General features: G+C 43.3%; 1 protein-coding gene across 4 annotated transcripts in view; it reads left to right on the plus strand.

Moving 5' to 3' along the window:
- LOC143961707 (CD209 antigen-like protein C) overlaps positions 1-17,050 on the plus strand; it is a 321,050-nt gene that overhangs the window by 33,378 nt on the left and 270,622 nt on the right. The window lies entirely within an intron of this gene.

Here is a 17,050-nt window from a genome sequence, read left to right on the forward strand (position 1 = left end):
TCAAACATCCAACTTACAAACATCTCCTACTTGCAAACGCAAGGAGACAGCAGCAAGTGAGATGAAAAAAGATGGACGACAAAACAAATTATACAGGGGTGATAACCCTTCCCTATGTTTTCCAAAAAGCTTAAAAATAGTTTTTTTGACTGGAGCTACACTTTAAAAATGTACCGGTTGAAAATGACAAACAGATTCAACTTAACACAACAAACCTACACAGTCCCTGTCTTGTTTGCACCGCCTGTATACTGCTGTTCTGAGTATATAGGGCCTGGGGGCCACACGCATTTCCTTTTTTTAATATGGGTACGGGGTTCCCCTTAATATGCGTACAAGACCCAAATAGGCTGGTAATGGGCAGGGAGGGCTACCCATGCCATTTTTCTGAATGATTTTCAACCATATTGCAGGAACCAGATATAACATTAAAACCGCAAGCAGTTTTAAATGGTGTTATTTCCGTTTAATGTCATTTTGTGCAGGGACTGTTCTAAACACGGGAAACACGTGGCACTTCACAGGCATACTACAGACACCCCCCAGGCACCATATTTAAAGGAATATTTCACTTTTTTTTTTTCACTTTAATCGTCATTAAAATCAGTGCTCCCGCCAAAACGGCAGTTTTTAAAACTTTTTTTTGCAGTGACCCATGTCCCCTGAGGCAGGAGGCAGGTCCCCAAACCCTTTTTAGGACACTATCTTGCATATTAGCCGTTTAAATTAGCACTTTCCATTTCGAACGTTCGAGTCCCATAGACGTCAATGGGGTTCTAACGTTCGTACCGAACGCGGGGGTCGTTCGCAAGTTCTGGTGCGAACCGAACCGGGGGGTGTTCGGCTCATCCCTATAGCCAACCATGCTCCCGCTTTGTTATGCAATCCGTAGTAGGAAGCCTTAAGATATTTGAGGGGATTTACTTGTTTATAAAGAAGTAGGGACCTCAATTGCTGTCTATCTCGAAGGATATCCTGCGTCCTTTGGGGGTCTGGGTTAAGTTTGTTATCTCGTTCGTTAGAGGCTATGGAGTGTAGCAAATCGTCAATCTGCTTTGTTCTCTTTTTTTTAACCATGGATGCCAACTTAATCAATACCCCCCTCATGTATACTTTATAAGTATTCCACAATGTGAATCTATTTATATCAGGCGAGTCATTAAATTCAAAGAAATTTCTATGCTCCTGCAGGATTGTTTGGCACACTAGCTTGTCACCCAGAAGGGAGGCATTCAGCCTCCAAATTGGAGGAGGAGTGTTTCGCAATGCATCATCAAAGCACAACACAATCGGTGCATGATCTGACCAAGATATTGTGCCAATACTGGAGCTCAAGACATTTTGGAGCGAATTCTTCCCAGTCAAGAATAAATCTATGCGAGAGTAGGAAGAATGTGCTGCTGATAAAAACGTATAATCTTTCTCCGATCCATGTAAACAGCGCCAAACATCATACAGCTCATATTGTAAAAGCAGAGGAACAATAGATTGCCCTGTTCTCCTGGCCTGGGCTGAAGAGTCCAAGGCAGGATCAAGAGCCACATTGAAATCTCCATCCAAAAGGAGGGTGCCTTGAACCACCTCTGAAATTTTTGTAAGCAGAGGAGCAAGAAACGATTTTTGTCGGGTGTTTGGAGCATATAAATTGACCAATGTAAATGTTTTTTGGTTGAGTTCACAAATAAGTATGAGATAGTGTCCAAGTGGATCTTGGATGGTTTGGATGGACCGGAACACAACAGAGTCTTTAATAGCAATTAGGACTCCACACACCTTTTTAGGACCATTAGAGATGAAAATTTTGGAGTAGTTCCTGAAATATAGTTTAGGACACTTATGTGCAGCAAAATGCGTCTCCTGAGCGAATATGACATCCGCTTTAAGTGATCGAGCTTCCTTTAGCAGTGCAGACCGTTTAAAGGGGCTGTTAAGGCCTTTGGTATTAATCGACATAAACGTCAATGGCATATCAAAGCTTGAGTATATGCTGTGAAGTTGCAGAACCGGATAGTCCAGTAATCTTGAAGAGATATCTTAGGAGATGTAGGTGTCCTTGCTGTAAGGAGCCAGGCAGAGTTGGGACAGCCATCCATTTGGAAGAGGTGATGTACTTGCAACCGAATAAGGTGCAGCTGAAGTAGAACATCAGACAATGAAAGATCCACATACCAGAAGCCATGTTCTTTTTCCTTGAAGAATAGATCATAAGCAGTGACCCAAAGAGAAGGGAGGGGGGAAAACCACAAAACAAAGAACAAAAATGGGAACACGATCATCATAAGTAAAAAAGACCTGTATAAACAGGACAATGGGCAGCAAAAGCTGCTTCAACAAAAGGTGTGGTGTAAATAGCCCAATAGTGCAGCGCACTTGGCACAACAAAAGGGGTGGAAACTAACGTTCGACCTCCCGGCCTCACGCTACCGATTATTAGCAACGTTACGGAGAGGACATATACTTCTCAGCAGGCAGATCACTTCCAATCCGTAGCCAGGCGTTCTGGAGCATTTGAAGCGGGGAGATGCTCATCAGGCGGAAGCAGATTCCACTGTTTAAACAGTTGTATTCCTTTATCCACACTATGTATGGGGAATAATTTACCATTCCATGAGACGAGGAGCTTCATGGGAAATCCCCATCTGTAATTGATGTTATTGTTGCGCAAAATCTTCGTGAGAGGATTCAATTTCTTCCTGTTCAATGCTGTTTGTTGTGAAATGTCAGTATATAAAGATATACCTGTAAATTCCTCAGGAACCACTGGATTTTGTTTAGCCGCCCCCATTATCCTTTCCTTTACGTGATAATAATGGATACGCGCCAGAGTATCTCTAGGAGCAGTGTCAGGAAGGAATTTAGGTTTCGGAATACGATGCGCCCTATCCACACACAATTCAATGTCTGTCAGAGATGGAATGAGAGCTTTCATAAGGCGTTGAACGAAATTGGTGAGATCGCTCGGAGGTATAGTTTCAGGAATACCTCTGAATTTGATATTTTTCCTCCTGGAACGGTCTTCCAAGTCTGATAATTTATATTGAAGGCGTTGTAACTCAGCTTCTTGATCAGTATATGCATCAACAAGCTCATTATGGGCAGTGTAAAGATCCGCCATTTTAGACTCTAAATGATGAATTTGTGTAGAATGAGCTTGAACAGTATTATTCACAGCTGCAAACATGTCAGAGAAATCATTGAATAAAGTGCTCCTGAGAGAAAAGCATATTCTTCATGGTACTCTCAGATATAGCAGAGTCAGATGCTGGAAATAGAGCAATAGAGGGCTCAGCCTGTGTCTTCTGTGAGGAGAGCTGTGAGGAGACATGCTGCAGCCCAGCCGAGAATTCATCTCCCTCCCTTCTCTGCCTGGATTTAGCAGGGCTGCGCATAGTGGGGGTAGAAGGGGGAGAATTCTCCCCTGAGCTTCTCACATCTGTAGGGGCCTGACTCACCCCAGCCTGAGGGCCGCCATTCGTGCTGTGTCCTCCGCCGGAATGAGCGCCGGCGCCATCTTGGATTCGCTGAGGTACCGCTGTATAGAAATCCGTGAGGCGCTGAGGCGGTCTATTGCTTTTCCGCCGCTTAGTCATAGTGCCGGTGATGTCCGCTGTCTCCAGAGTGTCACTCACTCTTTAGAAACCCCTCCGTTCGGTCGCGGTCAACCGCTGTATAGCGTGAGGCGGCAGGAGCTCGGAGTTATGCGGCCATCTTCTCCGCCGGCCGGACACGCCCCCTTCTCCACCGCCAGGTTTTTATAGCGCTAGGTACCCCGATATACTACCCAATAATGGTTTTAACCCCCTGATTGCCCCTAGTTAACCCTTTCACCAGCGATCACAGTATAAGTGTCGCTGGTGACGCTGGTTAGCCAGTTAGTTATTTAGGTTCCCCGTCAGGTTTTTATATAGTGTCAGGGACCCCCATATACTACCTAATAAAAATTTGAACCCCCTGATTGCCCCTAGTTAACCCTTTCACCACTGATCACCGTATAAGTGTTACGGGTGACTCCGGTTAGTTTGCTTTTTATAGCATCAGGGCACCCACCATTTTTTACCCAATAAAGATTTAACCCCCTGATCACCCGGCGGGTGATATCAATTAGGTTTTAGTGTCAGGGTCTGCGTCGCCCCAGGCAGCGCTAGGTTAGTGCCAGTACCGCTAACACCCACGCGCAAAGCATACACCTCCCGTAGTGGTATAGAATCTGAACAGATCAATATCTGATCTGATCAGATCTATACTAGCGTCCCCAGCAGTTTAGGGTTCCAAAAAAATGCATTGTTAGTGGGATCAGCCCAGATACCTGCTAGCACCTGCATTTTGCCCCTCCGCCCAGCCCACCCAAGTGCAGTATCGATCGATCACTGTCACTTACAAAACACTAAACACATAACTGCAGCGATCGCAGAGTCAGGCCTGATCCCTGCGATCACTAACAGTTTTTTTTTTGGTAGTGTTTTATATTTAAATTCGGAAGGCAGTGCTTGGTTTTCGGGGTCCCGTACGTGGCTAGGCTCCCAAAAAGTCCCCCACATGTGGTATCCCCGTACTCGGGAGAAGCAGCAGAATTTATTTTGGGGTGTAATTTGACTTATGCCCATAGCATGTGTGAGCAATATATCATTTAGTGACAACTTTGTGCAAAAAAAAAAAATAATTAATATTCCAGCAACTTGTGGCAAAATATAAAATATTTCATGGACTCAACATGCCTCTCAGTAAATAGCTTGGGGTGTCTACTTTCCAAAATGGGGTCATTTGGGGGGGTTTTGTGCTATTTTGGCATTTTATGGACTTCGAAACTGTGATAGGTAGTGAGGAGTGAAATCAAAAATTTGCACCCTTAGAAATCCTGAAGGCAGTGATTGGTTTTCGGGATGCCGTACGCGGATAGACTCCCAAAAAGTCCCACACATGTGGTATCCCCGTACTCAGGAGAAGCAGCAGAATATATTTTGGGGTGCAATTCCACATATAACTATGGCATGTGTGAGCAATATATCATTTAGTGACAACTTTTTGTAAACTTTTTTTTTTTTTGTGTCATTATTCAATCACTTGGGACAAAAAAAAAATATTCAATGGGCTCAACATGCCCCTCAGAAATTTCCTTGGGGTGTCTACTTTCCAAAATGGGGTCATTTGGGGGGTTTGTACTGTCCTGCCATTTTAGCACCTCAAGAAATGAGATCGGCAGTCATAAATTAAAAGCTGTGTAAATTCCAGAAAATGTACTCTAGTTTGTAGACGCTATAACTTTTGCGCAAACCAAAAATATACGCTTATTGACATTTTTTTTACTAAAGACATGTGGCTGAATACATTTTGCCCTAAATGTATGACTAAAATTTAGTTTATTCGATTTTTCTTATAACAAAAATTAGAAAATATCTTTTTTTTCTCAAAATTTTCGGTCTTTTTCCATTTATATTGCAAAAAAATAAAAATCGCAGAGGCAATCAAATACCACCAAAAGAAAGCTCTATTTGTGGGAAGAAAAGGACGCAAATTTAGTTTGGGTACAACATTGCATGACCGCGCAATTACTAGTTAAAGCAACGCAGTGCGAAATTGTAAAAAGACCTCTGGTCCTTAGGCTGTTTATTGGTCCGGGGCTGAAGTAGTTAATATCCATACAAGACCCAAAGGGGATGGTAATGGGCTGGGGTGGGGGGGGGGGGGGGGGGTGATGGGCTAGCCATGCCATTTTTCTCAAATATTTTCATCCATATTGCCAGGACAAGACATTACATTAAAGCTGCAAGCAGTTTTAAATGGCTTTTTTTCCTTTACAAATGTAATTTTGTGCAGGGACTGTTCTAAACATGGGAAACACGTGCCACTTCACAGGCATACTTTAGACACCCCCCAGGTACGATATTTAAAGGAATATTTAACTTTTTTTTTTTCACTTTATGTATCAATAAAATGACTGCTCCAGAAAAAAACTTCAGTTTTTAAAACTTCTTTTTGCATTGATACATGTCCCCTGGGGCAGGACCCGGGTCCCCAAACCCTTTTTAGGACAATAACATGCATATTGGCCATTATAATTAGCACTTTAGATTTCGAACGTTCGCGTCCATTGTAATAAATAGGGTTCTAACGTTCGTGCAAACTTTCGGTCCGTTCGCAGGTTCTGGTGCGAACTGAACCGGGGGGGGGGGGGGGGGGGGTGTTCGGCTCATCCCTAGCATTCGCCATGAAGTGGCCAGTCTCTTGGTGAGGCATGAACAAACATCCTTTAAAGAGCAAACAGATTTGCCATGCCCAACGGGAAGGTTTCTGCAGTCAATGGTCTTCCACCAACCTCTGTATGTGCGAATACCCTCGCATGAGCGTATTACAGCAAAACTGACACTGGGGGACATCTGACAACATACATTAATAAAAAATTCCACAACACTAGTAAGCAAGCATTTTTCTATATTTAAGGTGGCGGTGTCTAACCTTGCGTGAGATCTACATGTGAACTACTATCTGCAAGCTCAACTGGCACTCTCCGTCAGGGCTGGACTGGGACGGGAATTTGGCCCTGGACTTCATCCAGACCGGCCCACTTACATTTTGAGTGTCCCATCAGCACCCACTTACATCAGAGTGTCCCATTACCAGCCCCCTTACATCAGAGTGTCCCATCACCAGCCCCTTACAACAGAGTGTCCCATCAGCACCACCTTACATCAGAGTGTCCCATCAGCACCACCTTACATCAGAGTGTCCCATCAGCACCACCTTACATCAGAGTGTCCTATCAGCACCACCTTATATCAGAGTGTCCCATCAGCACCACCTTACATCAGAGTGTCCCATCACCAGCCCCCTTACATCAGAGTGTCCCATCAGCACCCCCTTACATCAGAGTGTCCCATCACCAGCCCCCTTACATCAGAGTGTCCCATCAGCACCCCCTTACATCAGAGTGTCCCATCACCAGCCCACTTACATCAGAGTGTCCCATCAGCACCACCTTACATCAGAGTGTCCCATCACCAGCCCCCTTACATCAGAGTGTCCCATCACCAGCCCCCTTACATCAGAGTGTCCCATCACCAGCCCCTTACAACAGAGTGTCCCATCAGCACCACCTTACATCAGAGTGTCCCATCAGCACCACCTTACTTCAGAGTGTCCCATCAGCACCACCTTACATCAGAGTGTCCCATCAGCACCACCTTACTTCATAGTGTCCCATCAGCACCACCTTACATCAGAGTGTCCCATCAGCACCACCTTACATCAGAGTGTCCCATTACCAGCCCCCTTACATCAGAGTGTCCCATTACCAGCCCCCTTACATCAGAGTGTCCCATCACCAGCCCCTTACAACAGAGTGTCCCATCAGCACCCCCTTACATTAGAGTGTCCCATCAGCACCACCTTACTTCAGAGTGCCCCATCAGCACCAACTTACATCAGAGTGTCCCATTACCAGCCCCCTTACATCAGAGTGTCCCATTACCAGCCCCCTTACATCAGAGTGTCCCATTACCAGCCCCTCACAACAGAGTGTCCCATCAGCACCCCCTTACATTAGAGTGTCCCATCAGCACCACCTTACTTCAGAGTGTCCCATCACCAGCCCCCTTACATCAGAGTGTCCCATTACCAGCCCCCTTACATCAGAGTGTCCCATTACCAGCCCCTCACAACAGAGTGTCCCATCAGCACCCCCTTACATTAGAGTGCCCCATCAGCACCAACTTACATCAGAGTGTCCCATCACCAGCCCCCTTACATCAGAGTGTCCAATCAGCACCCCCTTACATCAGAGTGTCCCATCACCAGCCCCCCTTACATCAGAGTGGCCCACTGAGCCATCGGCCCACCGGGAAACTCCCGCTAGTCCCAATGGCCAGTACATGCCTGCTCTCCATCTATATTGAATTGTATTTGTATAAAAACTTTTTTTAGGTTCAATGTTTTTTCAGTCCTAGCAGACTCTGTTTTATATAAAAGATCATCTGATATAATCTATATAACACATAACAAGTTAAGGCGCAAACATCACATAATAGTATGCTAAAGAAGAGGCTGTCTGTATAAAATAATATAAAACGATGTTACATATGAGATATTTCAATTATCAAGTCCCAGGAAAATGTCTTTCGTTCCTTATGAGTGGAAATTCAACACGCAGGGCTGCCACCGCAGGGAGCTGAAACCAGGCTCCTAGATTATTACAGAGATACAAGCAAAAAAAGGAAGGGGGCGCCTCTGGGTGTAGATTTTTTTAGAAGGCAGTTTATTCGCAATTCATTCTAAAAGCAGAGAGATTTTGCACTCACATTTTCCATAATAGAAGTAAGCATGTAGAATAATAGGGGTCAACTGATTCAGTCCGTCAAACTTATTCCGGTCCGCAAGTGTCCTGTTATCCTCTCCTGGCATTACCACTGGTTAGATGTTCAAAAGAAGCCGGTGTCTTGTCTAATAACGTCCTCCATCCGATAGTGTCCGCTGCGTACTGCGCATGCGCAGTACACAGCAACACAGATTCCGAAAATTGCCGAGGATGAACGGCGCCTGCGCCGTGAGTCCAGGTTCTAGCCCCCCCATCCAAGTGGACATAGAGTAGGAATAAAAAAGAGCCGAGCGCAGCGAGCGAAGCTCGCCCGCGAGGGGCCCTCTAATATTCACAACCCTATGTCTGCTTGGATGGTGGGGCTACTGCCTCCATTCACAGCGCAGGCGCCCTACAGCTTCAGAGATTTTCCGAAGCTTCGTCTGCTCCGTACTGCGCATGCGCAGTACGGGGCGGACACTATTTGATGGCCGGACACTATACGACAGAACACCGGCTCGGTGGACGCAGGGGATGTTATTCCAAAACGAGGCTTGGTTTGCTGTGACACGCGGGTCGCAGAATTATGATGTCACGGCGGGCGGCGCGTTTCCTGAGCGTTCGGGTCGAGGTGGGAGGACGACCGTGCTCTTTCATCAGGCCAATCGGATAGGAGGAGAGAGGCAGAGATTTAAATAGAGGAAGTTAAGGCAGGGGGCGTGGCTGAGCGGAGAGTGGGGCGAGGCTTTGAGGTTAGAGTACTACTGAAGCGCATACAGATAGAAGGGGGGCGTGGATGGAGAAAAAAAAGGGGAGGAGACTATGGGGGTTGGTAATCGAGTGGAGGAGGAGATAGCAGTGCTGTAGATGGAAGTGAAAAGAGCAGACAGACGGGGACTGACGAGCGGGAGAGGGGCAACAATGATTTGAAACATATGGGCAGGAATAATGAGGGGAATATGTGTATATATATATAAACATATTATTATTAACCCTTTCATGACTAAGCCTATTTTTGGAATTTGGTGTTTACAAGTTAAAATCCATATTTTCTACTAGAAAATTACTTGGAACCCCCAAACATTATATATATTTTTTTAACAGCAACTCTAGAGAATAAAACGGCGATTGTTGCAATATTTTATGTCACACAGTATTTGCGCAGCGGTGTTTTAAATGCAACTTTTTGGGAAAAGGGACACTTTCATTAATTAAAAAAAAACAAAACAGTAAAATTATCCCATTTTTTTTGCATAATGTGAAAGATAATGTTACGCCAAGTAAATAGATACCAAACATGTCACACTTTATAATTGCGCGCACTTGTGGATTGACGACAAAGTACGGTACCTAAAAATCTCAATAGGCGATGCTTTAAACATTTATTACGGTTACCAGATTAGCGTTACAGAGGAGGTCTAGTGCTAGAATTATTGCTCTCGCTCTGACGATCGCGGCGATACCTCACATGTGTGATTTGAACACCGTTTACATATGCGGGTGCGACTTCCGTATGCGTTTTCTTTGCTTTGCGAGCTCGCGGGGACGGCAGGCGCTTTAAAAAATTCTTTTTAATTTTTTTATTTATTTTACTTATTTTAAAATGACTAAATTGTTTAAAATAAAAAAAAAAAAAAAATGTGATCACTTTTATTGCTGTCACAAGGAATGTAAACATCCCTTGTGACAGTAATAGGTGGTGACAGGTACTCCTTATGGAGGGATCGGGGGTCTAAAAGACCCCCCACCCCTCCTTTACACTTCAATGTATTCAGATCGCCAAAAACGGCGATTCTGAATACCGGATATTTTTTTAAAACCGGCGCCATTGGCAGCCGAGTAAACGGGAAGTGACGTCATGACGCCGCTTCTGTGTTTACTATGAGGAGACTGGAATGACGCCGATTACGGCTTCGTTCCAGTTCCTCCCCAGCGGCCGGAGGCACCGCAACAGGAATCGGTGCTCCCGATCGAGCGGGAGCACCGGTAACAGCAGCGGGAGGCGGCGGGAGGGGGGGACGTCCCCTCCCGCTCCTCCGGCATAACAGCCGAGCGGCTTTTAGCCACATCGGTTGTTATACCTGGATAGCCAATCGCCCGCTGGACAAAACGGTACCAGGATGATGCCTGCAGGTGCGGGCATCATCCCGGTATACCCCCCGGAAGCCGAGTACGCACATCTGCGTACACTCGGCGGGAAAGGGTTAAAATATATGGGTAAATTATATATATATATATATATATATATATATATATATATATATATATATATATATATGATATAATATGTAATATGAAAAAGGAGGCAGAGGAAAAGGGAGGAACAAGTGACGAGGGGAAGAGGAGGAGGCGGGGCCACGGGATAATATACGAGCTGTGGGGATATGAGAGACTACATACTAACTGCAAGAGTAAGGCTGCTTTCACACTGGGGCGGTATTCAGGCGTTACAGCGCTAAAATTAGCGCCTGTGTAACGCCTGAAAAAAAACGGCCCCTTTAACTCCAGTGTGAAAGCCGGAGGGCATTTACACTGGAGCGGTGCGCTAGCAGGACGGTGAAAAAAGTCCTGCCAGCCGCATCTTTGCAGCGGTGAAGAAGTGGTGTATTCACCGCTCCTATACCGCTCCTACCCATTGAAATCAATGGGACACCGCGGCATTACCGCCGGCAAAGCGCCGCTGCAGCGGCGCTTTGCGGGCGGGTTTAACCCCTTTTCGGCCGCTAGCGGGGGTTAAAACCACCCCGCTAGCGCCCGCACACTGCCGTTAAAATGACGGTAAAGCGGCGCTAAAAATAGCGGCGCTTTAGCGCCGACGCTGCTCCCGCCCCAGTGTGAAAGCAGCCTAAGTCGTGTATGAAAAGGAGAAAGATTTGGGGGAAAAAAGGACTGATGATAATGGGGAAGTGGTTGAAAATAGCAAATAGGGAAGCAGCATAAATACATTAAGATATGTAAACGAAGAAATTAAAAAAAATAGAAAAAAAATATAAAAAAATGAATGAATGAGAATAAAAGTACAGGGGAAAAGAATACACGCGGGAAAAAAATACAGGGAAAAAAAAATAATAATAATGTATATATGTAGATATAAATGTACATAAAAAAACATAAAAGAATGTATAGATTGTGCCACCCATGGCATATATATATATATATATATATATATATATATATATATATATATATATAAAAAAAAATATATAGTTGTTATAAAAATTATATCTCTGGATTAAGAGGAACGAATAAAAAATGGGGGGGGGGGGGGGGCGCGAAATATATATATAGTAGTACTAAAGAGATACTATGGAGACTGGGAGGGAGAGGCTTGTATATAGTGAAATTTTATGTGAAAGGAAAAAGAAAGAAACAAAAGAAAAAAGAAAATGAGAAAATGGGAATGGCGTCATTTCCCCCCCCCCCCCCCCCCGCCCCTTCCCCTCGTCATTTGCTTCTTTCTTTTCTCCATTCCCATTTTCTCGTTTTCTTCTTTTTTCTTTTGTTTCTTTCTTTTTCCTTTCACATAAAATTTCACTATATACAAGCCTCTCCCTCCCAGTCTCCATAGTATCTCTTTAGTACTACTATATATATATTTCGCTCCCCCCCTTCCCCGTTTTTTATTCGTCCCTCTTAATCCAGAGATATTATTTTTATAACAACTATATATATATTTTTTATATATATATGCCATGGGTGACACAATCTATACATTCTTTTATGTTTTTTTATGTACATTTATATCTACATATTTACATTATTATTTCTTTTATTTTTTTTTCCCCTGTATTCTTTTCCCCTGTACTTTTATTCTCATTCATTCATTTTTTTTATATTTTTTTTTATTATTTTTAATTTCCTCGTTTACATATCTTAATGTATTTATGCTGCTTCCTTATTTGCTATTTTCAACCACTTCCCCATTATCATCAGTCCTTTTTTTTCCCCCCAACTTTCTCCTTTTCATACACGACTTACTCTTGCAGTTAGTATGTAGTGTATATATATATATATATATATATATATATATATATATATATATATATATATATATATATATATATATATATAATTTACCCATATATTTTAATAATAATATGTTTATATATACACATATTCCCCTCATTATTCCTGCCCATATGTTTCAAATCATTTTTGCCCCTCTCCCGTTCATCAGTCCCCGTCTGTCTGCTCTTTTCACTTCCATCTACAGCACTGCTATCTCCTCCTCCACTCGATTACCAACCCCCATAGTCTCCTCCCCTTTTTTTTCTCCATCCACGCCCCCCTTCTATCTGTATGCACTTCAGTAGTACTCTAACCTCAAAGCCTCGCCCCACTCTCCGATCAGCCACGCCCCCTGCCTTAACTTCCTCTATTTAAATCTCTGCCTCTCTCCTCCTATCCGATTGGCCTGATGAAAGAGCGCGGTCGTCCTCCCACCTGGACCCGAACGCTCAGGAAACGCGTCGCCTGCCGTGACGTCATAATTCCGCGACCCGCGTGTCACAGCAAACCAAGACTCGTTTTGGAATAACATCCCGTGCGTCCACCGAGCCGGCTTATTTTGAACAACTAACCAGTGGTAATGCCAGGAGAGGATAACAGGACACTTGCGGACCGGAATAAGATTGACGGAATGAATCAGATGACCCCTCTTATTCTACATGCTTACTTCTATTATGGAAAATGTGAGTGCAAAATCTCTCTGCTTTTAGAATTAATTGTGAATAAACTGCTTTTTAAAAAAATCTACACCCAGAGGCGCCCCCTTCTTTTTTTCCTTGTATCTCTGTAAGAATCTATATAATAATACTTTGTTATAATTTTAAGTATGTCTCCATTTTATGGCCATTATAGTTCGCCTTTGTAGGTATTAGGGGGGTTTCTTACCCCGGTACTTGCCCAGTTTATGTCCACTTCAAATTTTAAAATGAAATTCGAAAATTAATTTGAATTTGATTTGTAAATGAATTTGAATTTAATATAAATATAGAATATAAAAGTGAAATAAGATGATGATTCCTACTTAGGCTGCTTTATTGAAAAGAATAGAAAAAAAAATTGAATTGAAAGAAATAGAATAGAATAAAATAAAATGAAAATAGACGTCTTCCGAAATCAAATTGATTCAAACTGAATACAGGTAGAATAGAACAGAATAGAAAATATTAGAATAAATAGAATAAATTACAATGGAAAAAACTAGAACACAAACAGCCATCTTCCAAAATTCAAACATAAAAAAAATAAAATAACAAATATACTAACTGAATCCAAATAAACCAAAAAAAATCTGAAAACGGATCAGCGTACAAAATTTTTAATTTAACTAATGTAGCACTAACCCCCGAAGGAGCTTCTGGTTTTATTTGGGCCTGCAGTCTGCTAATGAACCCCACTAACTTGACTCAGTCCTCTTGACACTGTGGTGCAATACAATACAGTACAATATAATATAACACAATATACCTGTATTGTCACCTCGGGATCCACTGGCTCCACCTGCTGGGAGAAAACAATACTCCACACAACGGGGTACTTAACCAAAGTATATTTTACTGTATATATTGGCAAACAGGTGATTACAATAATTGTGCTGTCATCCCAACATAGAATGACAGAACAATGAATTTTGATAAAACAATTATAAACAATATATATAGTGCCTTGTGAAAGTGTTCGGCTCCCTTGAACTTTTCAACCTTTTGCCACATTTCAGGCTTCAAACATAAAGATATAAAATTAAAATTTTTTTGTGAAGAATCACCAACAAGTGGGACACAATTGTGACGTGGAACGAAATCTATTGGATATTTTAAACTTCTTTAGCAAATAAAAAACTGAAAAGTGGTGCGTGCAAAATTATTCGGCCCCTTTACTTTCAGTGCAGCAAACTCACTCCAGAAGTTCAGTGAGGATCTCTGAATGATCCAATGTTGTCCTAAATGACTGATGGCGATAAATAGAATCCACCTGTGTGTAATCAAGTCTCTGTATAAATGCACCTGCTCTGTGATAGTCTCAGAGTTCTGTTGAAAGCGCAGAGAGCATCATGAAGACCAAGGAACACACCAGGCAGGTCCATAATACTGTTGTGGAGAAGTTTAAAGCCGGATTTGGATACAAAAAGATTTCCCAAGCTTTAAACATCCCAAGGAGCACTGTGCAAGCGATCATTTTGAAATGGAAGGAGTATCAGACCACTGCAAATCTACCAAGACCTGGCCATCCCTCTAAACTTTCAGCTCAGACAAGGAGAAGACTGATCAGAGATGCAGCCAAGAGGCCCATGATCACTCTGGATGAACTGCAGAGAACTACAGCTGAGGTGGGAGAGTCTGTCCATAGGACAACAATCAGTCGTACACTGCACAAATCTGCCCTTTATGGAAGAGTGGCAAGAAGAAAGCCATTTCTCAAAGATATCCATAAAAAGTCTTGTCTAAAGTTTGACACAAGCCACCTGGGAGACACACCAAACATGTGGAAGAAGGTGCTCTGGTCAGGTGAAACCAAAATCCAACTTTTTGCCCACCATGCAAAACGATATGTTTGGCGTAAAAGCAACCCAGCTCATCACCCTCAACACACCATCCCCACTGTCAAACATGGTGGTGGCAGCATCATGGTTTGGGCCTGCTTTTCTTCAGCAGGGACAGGGAAGATGGTTAAAATTGAGGGAAAGATGGATGCAGCCAAATCCAGGACCATTCTGGATGAAAACCTGTTGGAGTCTGCAAAAGACCTGAAACTGGGACGGAGATTTATCTTCCAACAAGACAATGATCCCAAACATACAGCAAAATCTACAAAGGAATGATTCACAAATAAACGTATCCAGGTGTTAGAATGGCCAAGTCAAAGTCCAGACCTGAATCCAATCGAGAATCTGTGGAAAGAGCTGAAAACTGCTGTTCACAAACACTCTCCATCCAACCTCACTGAGCTCGAGCTGTTTTGCAAGGAAGAATGGGCAAGAATTTCAGTCTCTCGATGTGCAAAACTGATAGAGACATACCCCAAGCAGCTGTAATCGCAGCAAAAGGTGGCTCTGCAAAGTATTAACGCAAGGGGGCCGAATAATTTTGCACGCCCCACTTTTCATTTTTTTATTAGTTAAAAAAGTTTCAAAAATCCAATAGATTTTGTTCCACTTCACAATTGTGTCCCACTTGTTGGTGATTCTTCACAAATAATAAAACATTTATATCTTTATGTTTGAAGCCTGAAATGTGGCAAAAGGTTGAAAAGTTCAAGGGGGCCAAATACTTTTGCAAGGCCCTATATATATATATATATATATATATATATATATATATATATATATATATATATATATGTATATATGCGCTCCCCCTACTTGTCTAGCTATTTGTGAGATCTCATTAAAAGTACTCAGTCTTTTAGTCTTCTTGTCTTCTGCTAGCTATGTTAATTTCTTGTAATTTTTAATCCAAGAAGAAAAGTAATTAAAGTTAAGTTAAAGGTGAACCTGGTGTTGCTTCTGTAACTATGATACAAGGCTTGAGATGCAATAGCAGATAGGCCTTATGCCTGCCTAGTGTCAGTTGCTATACTCCTCCTCCGTAGGACTATGGATCCCAGCGAGGCCTGTATATAAGTCTGACTAGTTGTAAGAGTAAATAAACTGTGGACCTCAACCTGCTCACCAACTGGATCCGAAGCTCTCTATGGTAGCTCTGGTCAAGTGTTTACAGCTTGCTTCTATGTTAGCCGCCTCCATCACTCCGTTCCGTTCCGATAGGTTGACCCAGTCTTCCGATTCTCAAACGAGTGTCTCAGGATCTCTCCAATCCGGTCACTGTGTCACTGGCACCATCAGGTCCTTCATACAATCGAGTGAGGTTGATCTCCGCAAGGACTGTAGGCCCCTTCCTCCAGGAGGCCTACTCACAAGTCCTCACATTCAGGCCATGCATTCCCAAGCACCCAGCATGCACTGTCAGAGAGGGTGTCCATGGGTAGGTCACCTGGCATCCTGGGTAAAAAGGTAAACTCTCCAATGTAAATAACAGTCACTTCCTGTAAATAGTTCAATGCTTTGTAAAAGCAAGAATCATTCAAGTCGACTATCAGTGTTTGGCTGCTAGATGGCGCTAAACACTAAACCATAGGAACGTCCATAGACTTTCATTATAAATGCTAATATAATTTAGTAGGCAAGGATACCCACGCTACACTAACAAATCCTAAACGAAACAAAATAAAACATTTTCAAAGTGCACATCTCTAGCAGGGTATGTATCCAGAGGCTCACAGCTCTTATAATGATAGTCTAGGGAGAGCTGAGGCTACTAGACGAGTCCAGAGGACTGAGGAAGTCTGTGAGTCTCTGAGGAGTGAGAACCCGGGATGCCTGGAGACCCTCTATTGAGAGTCCAGGGAGTGGGCTCATTTAGCTGGGTGCTCCAACTAAAAGACAGATTGAGCCAGGGGAGCCCAGAGGGCCATAAGAGCCCAGAGGGTAAGGAGTGCCCAGAGGGCCAGAAGAGCCCAGAGGGTAAGGAGCGCCCAGAGGGCCAGAAGAGCCCAGAGGGTAAGGAGAGCCCAGAGGGCCAGAAGAGCAGAGGACCAGGAGAGCCTAGAGGGCCAGGAAAGCAAAGAGGCCCAGGAGAGCTGGATCTGTAGGATCTTCGAAAGAGCAGTGGAGATGTTAAAGAGTGAGCTAGATGGCTTAGTATTCTCATTATCTGTTGTGTTGATGAAAATCCCCTGCGCGGGCCACTGATTTGTGAGCTT

Source organism: Lithobates pipiens, unplaced genomic scaffold, assembly GCF_037356315.1.
Source record: "Lithobates pipiens isolate NorthernLeopardFrog02 unplaced genomic scaffold, aLitPip1_a1.2 Scaffold_8, whole genome shotgun sequence".
NCBI classification, from domain to species: Eukaryota; Metazoa; Chordata; class Amphibia; order Anura; family Ranidae; genus Lithobates; species Lithobates pipiens.